The sequence below is a fragment of the Octodon degus genome, unplaced genomic scaffold (genome assembly GCF_000260255.1).
Source record: "Octodon degus isolate 3935 unplaced genomic scaffold, OctDeg1.0 scaffold00129, whole genome shotgun sequence".
In the NCBI taxonomy this organism is placed as follows: domain Eukaryota; kingdom Metazoa; phylum Chordata; class Mammalia; order Rodentia; family Octodontidae; genus Octodon; species Octodon degus.
In genome coordinates, this window is record NW_004524705.1 from 8,008,486 (window position 1) to 8,015,100 (window position 6,615).

Genomic DNA, 6,615 nt, shown 5'->3' on the forward strand with positions numbered 1-6,615 from the left:
CATCTCCCTGGCCTACTTCAATATAAAGGCTTCAAGTTTATCATTCTTTATAACTGAATAATACTGCATTGTATAAAATTACAACATCGTTTTCATCCATTCCTCAGGTGATGTGAATCTTGGTTGTTTCCAAGATTTGGCTATCACAAATTGTGCTGCTATAAACATAGGCACACATATATCCCTATGATATGATGCTTTCAGATCCTCCGGGAAAATTTCCAGGAGAGAAATAGCTGGTTTAAATGGGATTTCCAGTCCAAGTTCTCTAAGGAGTCTCCACATTGATTTCCATAATGGTTGCACCAGTCTACATTCCCACTAGCAGTAGAGAAGGGCTCCCTTTTCACAACTGCCTCTCCAACATTTGTTGTTGGGTGATTTCTTTATGATAGCCATTATTTCCGGAGTGAGACGATATCTCAATGTTGTTTTAATTTGCATTTCACGGATGGCTAGTGATGTGGAGCATTTTTTCATATATTTATTCACTTCTTTAATTTCATCCTCTGAGAAGTGTGTGTTCATCTTGAATGCCTATTTCTGGACTGGGCCTTTTAATTTTGGGGCTCTAATATTTTTTAGTTCTTAAAAATTCTGCATAGAAGACCTTTGTCTGAGTTCTTATTAGTTAAGATTTTTTTCAAATTTGTGGGTTGTCTTTTCACTTTGTTGATATTTTCATTTGATATGCAAAAACTTCTCAATAAGAGGAGGCCCCAGTTTTTAATTCTTGCAAGTATTACCCATGCAGTTTCATTTTTGTTCATGAACTGTTTGCCCCTATGTCTTCAGGAGTTCCTGCTACTTTCTCTTCTAGGAGATTTAGTGTTTCTGTTTTAATGTTTAGATCTTTAATCAATTTTTACTTTAGTTTAGTGCATGGTGATAGACCTGGGTCAAGTTTTATTTTTCAGCATATAGAGCCAATTTTTCCTGCATCATTTGTTAAAGAGGCCATCTTTCTTTGAGCAAGCATGTTTGACTACTTTGTGGAAGAGAAGGTGGCTGAGTGTGTTAGTAGTTGCTTCTGCATCTTACAATGTATTCCTTTCATGCTCAGGACTATTTTTTTTGCCAATACCATTCTAACTTATCACAGTAACTTTGTAGTATAATTTCAAGTCAGGAATTGTAATGCCTCCTGCCTTGTCTTTATTACCCAGGATTGACTTTACTATTCTAGGTATTTTCTGGTTCAAAATAAATTTTATGAATAATTTCTCCAGCTCTGTGAGGTATGTTCATGATAGTTTCATAGGGATTGCATTAAATCTGTATAGCCATTTTAGGAGTATAGCCATCTTCACAATGTTGGTTCTTCCTAACCCCAAAACGGAATATCTTTCCATTTTGTGAAATCTTCTATGATCTCTCTTTTCAGAGTACTGTAATATTCTTTGAGTAGATCGAGTATGTTAGTTAGATTAGTTCCTATGTATTTCATTTCCTGTGGTGCTATTGTAAAAGATATTGTGTCTCTAATTTCCCTCTCATTGTGTTTGTTCCCTGTGTAGAGGAATGTTATTCACTTTTGGGTACTGACTTTGAATCCTGCTATGCTACTGAACTCATGTATCAATTCTACTAGTTTCTTGGTGGAGTTTTTTGGGTCTTCCAGGTGGAGTATCATGTCATCTGCAAATAATGATAGTTTAACTTCTTCTTTACCTATTATTATTCCTTTTATTTCTTTCTGTTGTCTAATGGCTCTAGCTAATGATTCCAGAACTATATTATATAGTAGGGGTGATAGAGGACATCATTGTCTTGTACCAGATCTGACAGTAAAAGATTTCAGTTTTTCCCTATTTAGAATTATGTTAGCTGTTGCGTTGTCATAGATGGCTTTTATCAGATTGAATAGAGGTCTTCTATTCCAATTTTCTGTAGGACTTTGAACAGGAATGAGTGTTGGACTTTGTCAAAAGCCTTTTTTGCCTCAATTGAGATGATCATGTGGTTTTCAGATTTGACTCTATTGATATAATGTATTACATCTATAGACTTGCACATATTGAACCATCCATGCATCCCTGGGATGAATTCTACCTGGTCATAGTATATAATCTTCCTTTGATTTGCTGTATTCTATTTACTAGGATTTTATTGAGGAGTTTTTCATCTATGTTCATGAGGGACATTGGCCTGTAGTTCTCTTTCTTAGTTGTGTCTTTCCCTAGTTTTGTTATCAGTATAATATTTGCCTGCAAGAATAAATTTGGGAAGATCGTTTCCTTTTTAATTTCACTGACAATTTTGAGGAGTATTGGGATTATATCTTCTGTAAATTTCTTATAGAATTCAGATATGAATCCATCAGGCCTTGACGTTTATCTGTCGATAAGGTTTTATTTCATTTTGAATTTCATTGACTGTTACTGCGTTATTGAGAGTTCTTATATCTTCTTGATTCAGTTTTGGCAATTTGTACCTTTCTAGGAATCAGTCCATTGCTTCTGTGTCTTCTGTTGTGTGAGAGTAAAAATTTTCAAAGTAGCTATTGAGGATCTTCTGATTTTCCACAGGGTCTGTGGTAATTTCACCCTTTTCATTCCTTATTGCTTTAATTTAGATTTTTTTCTTTCCTCTTTTCCATGAGGTTAGCTAGGGACTTATCAATTTTATTTAATTTTCAAAGAACCATCTTTTTGATTCATTAATTCTTTATATTATTTTCTTCATCTTGATTGAATTAATTTCTGCTCTAATCTTTATCATTTTCTCCTGTCTTTGGGATTTGGGTTTCATTTGCTATTCTTTTTATAGATGTTGGAGGTACAGCATTATGGTATTTATTTGTTCCCATTCTGTTTTCCTAATGTGTGAGTTCATAGCTATAAATTTCCCTGTAAGAACTGCTTTCAATGCATCCCATAAATTCCGATAAGTTGTCCTTGAATTTTCATTGAATTGTAGATATTGTTTAATTTCATCTGTGACCCATTGTTTGCTGAGGAGGAAGTGGTTTAATTTCCATGTGTTGTATGGCATTTTTCTGATTTCTTTTGTCATTTATTTCCAGTGTCATTGCACTGTGGTCAGATAATATGCATGGGATAATTTCTGTTTTCTTGCATATACTTAAGCATTCCTATGGACTAGTATGTGATCTGATTTTCAAAATGTCCCATATTCAGCTTTGGTTGGGTGGATCACTTTGTATATGTCCATTAACTTCATTTGTTCCAAGTTTTTGTTCAGTTCTGCTAATTCTTTGCTAATTTTTTGTCTACTCAGCCTATCTTTTTGGCATAAGAGGGTGTGAAGGTCTCCTGTTAAGGTTGTGGTACTGGATATTAGATTTTTCATGTTGATTAAGATTTGTCTTATATAGTTGGGTGCTCCCATGCTTGGTGCGTATGTATTTGAGTGTTACCTCTTCCTCTTGAATTTTTCTCTGAACCAGTATGTAGTGGCTTTCTTTATTTCATTTGATCATTTTTGGTTTGAAGTTGAGACTGTCTGCAAACAGGATTACTACCTCTGCTTTTTTCTGAGGTGCTGGGGTGTGTAGTATTGTTTTCCATTTTTTGACTTTCAGCCTATGAATTTCTTTATGATGTAAGTGTGTTTCTTGTATACAGAAAAACAGTGATTAAATGCCATGAAGTAGTTGGTAATGCCTTAACCATATGCATGTTGTCAGTCCCACGGGCCTCTCCCATCCTTGTCATGTGGAGTGCTAACCTTCTCTCCTTTCATACAACACTATCTCTCTGTCTCTCTCTATGTCTCTGTCTCTCTGTCTCTCTCTGTCTCTGTCTTCGTCTCTGTCTCTCTCTCTATGTCTGTCTCTCTGTCTCTGTCTGTCTCTGTCTCTCTCTCTCTCTCTCTCTCTCTCTCCCCTCCCTCTCTTCTTCCCTCCCTGCCTCACTGCCTCCCACAAGACTATGGGCCACAAACTTGTGTAACTGTTCTGCAATTTAGGATCACCAATGCCTTTTACCAGAGTGATGGAAACAATACCTGAGGGAAAAAGTTTAGTAGTTTAGTTCACATGTGTAAGCAGTTGAACTGGCACAGATACATAAGAAGTGGGGAGGGGAGACAATTGCCTGATCTGATCACATTAGTCACAGAAGTCTACCTTATCCATGCCTGACTGTCACTCCCAAGCCAAGATGAGCAATACTGTAAGTAAATTAAACAGAATATATCATTTTAGCCTGTATCTTAGATCAGAAAACTGCATTCCTGAGAGGTTTGGTGATTTACCCAAGAATTTGCAGAGAATTAGCAACCAAATAAGTATTCTCATGTGCATGTGTCTGATTCCACAGCCATAGTTTTTGCTCCATTCCACTGCCTCCCTGAAATACTCTCATTTTAATGTAGTATCTCAAAAATATGCCACTCCTTGAAAGAGATCATTTTCTAGTTTAGCTTCTCTGAACCTTGGGGTCAAGCCAGTAAATTTCAGTTAATAATAATCATTGAATTTTAAATGAGTCAATATATGTAAAGTGCCTACGGTAACACGCTATAAGTATTATTTTGTTGTTTTAATTACAAACTATCAGTTCATTGGATTTATAGTTAACACAGAAAATTGGTGTGTGATGCTTTGACTAGGACAGGACAGATTTCTGAGGAGAATTATCCCTTGACCTTGCAATAAATATCACCATTCTGGCACACTCTTTGCCCTCTTTGTAATAATTACCATCGATCTTCAAAACTCCTGTGAACGCAAGTCCTAATAATAGTACTAAATAATGATTCAAAAATTAGTTATTAAAGTTCCATCCTTGAAAAGCTTATAATAAAGCTGTGGAATTGGAATATATCTCAGGAAAAAAAAAGACCTGTTTTCTATGGCCCAAAATCATGCTTATCAGGTAATTTTCTTATTTTAAAAAACCCAACTTCTCCCTATAGTTTTTTTTTCAAATTACTGAGAAGTTAACTAAAAGTATCTTCCTATTATTACTTTAGTATCATGACACCTGAAATTCTGTGACACTTCACAGTTTACAATGTGCAGTTTCTGTTAATATCATTTTTATATTTTCTTGGGACTGTGTGATGAGGTATATGACAAACTTAAATGGTGCCACCTATATTCATGGTAAGTGAAAATGAAAAGTTCGTGTCCAAAGGTAATTTAAATCTACTTTATCTTTATAACTGGCAGGAAGACTTGCCTGAATAGATTTGGCATTTTTTAGTACAAATTCGTTAAATTTACAATGGCTACATGGTGATAGGCAGAGGCCACAAAGGTGACTTACATGTAGATTCTTCCCTTAGGGCAGACCCTGTCCATAGGGCAGGAGAAAACCAAAGCACACTCACACACATCCCTCTCAACAACACAGCACAGAGCATCTGTGGAGAACACATTCAGGAGATAGCTGAACAATATCTGCTTCACTGAGCTGAAGTGTTTGCCTGATCAGGTTCTGTAGTCCATATCACTGGAGCCAAGAGGTGGTTTCCAAATCTGCTCCTAATTTAGAATGGACTTTGTGGTCAGGAGAAGGGTGTTCAGGCTGATGCAGTGCAAAGCTCCTTCTCGTGTTGCTGTGCACAGATTGGTAGAGGTGGTGTTCCAGGAGGGCATCCTGAAGATGCACAGTTGATTTTCTGAGTCAGAATCTGAGCTTTGGCACTATCCAAGGCAATTTGTATGATAATACAGCTGGAAACCCTCAGTGAGGAGAGGGTCACCATTTTAACTGTACCTTAGAAGCTGTACCTAGGAGGTTTTCTGAAATGTCCACACCTGGTCCCTACCATAGGCCTATGAAGTTGAAATCATTCAATGGCAATGTATCTCAGATCAAATGTCATTTTCTCAGAAAAGTTTTCTCTGGCCACCTTTATTTCTGGATAAGTTCCTTAGCTGAAGGTCTCAAAACATCCTTACCTTCTACTACACTTTGCAACTAAACCTTTACCTGTGTTATCATTTCACAATGGCCTCTCAAATTGCCCAAGTTCTATGAAAACAGCAACTATTTCTGGCTTTTCTTGGCATGAGGTCCCGAGTGCCCAATAGAATTTTTTTTCCATATGAGCTTGGGTTTGATTTGTTCTTCCTTCTCTAGAAGCTTCAGGTGCAATATTAGGTTGTTTATGTGTGCTCATCCTGTTTTCCTGATGTGAGAATTCAGTGCTATACAATTCCCTCTTAGTACTGATTTTATTGCATCCCATAAGTTTCAGTATGTAGTGTGAGCATTATCACTAAGTTGGATATACTTTGTAATTTCACATTTAATTTCGTCCGTGACCCGTTGGTAGTTCAGTGTGTTGCTTATCATCCATGTGTTTGTGTAGTTTTTGTGATTTCTTTTGTTGTTGATTTGCAGTTTCATTTCACTATGCTAAGATAATGTGCAAGGAGTGATTTAAATTCCTCTACATTTATTTTAACATGTTTTGTGGGCTAGTATGTGGTCTATTTTTGGAGAACATTCCATGTGCAGTTGAGAAGAATATGTATTATGACATCTTGTAGTGGAATACTCTATAGACATCCACAAAGGTCATTTCACAGACTTGGTTTAAATATATTTCTTTGCGGGGGCCCAGCCCTAGCTCAGTTCTTTAAGTGACTGCTTCCACAATGCTGGCAGCCTCAGTTTGCTGTAGTTCGATCCCCACAAC

At 36.6% G+C, this 6,615-nt stretch overlaps 1 non-coding gene across 1 annotated transcript; it reads right to left on the reverse strand.

The window, feature by feature from the left end:
- Positions 1-3,586: 3,586 nt before the first annotated feature.
- LOC111812557 lies at positions 3,587-3,712 on the reverse strand. Its single transcript, XR_002818043.1, has one exon. It is a non-coding gene; the product is annotated as a U6atac minor spliceosomal RNA (small nuclear RNA).
- Between the last annotated feature and the right edge of the window lie 2,903 nt (positions 3,713-6,615).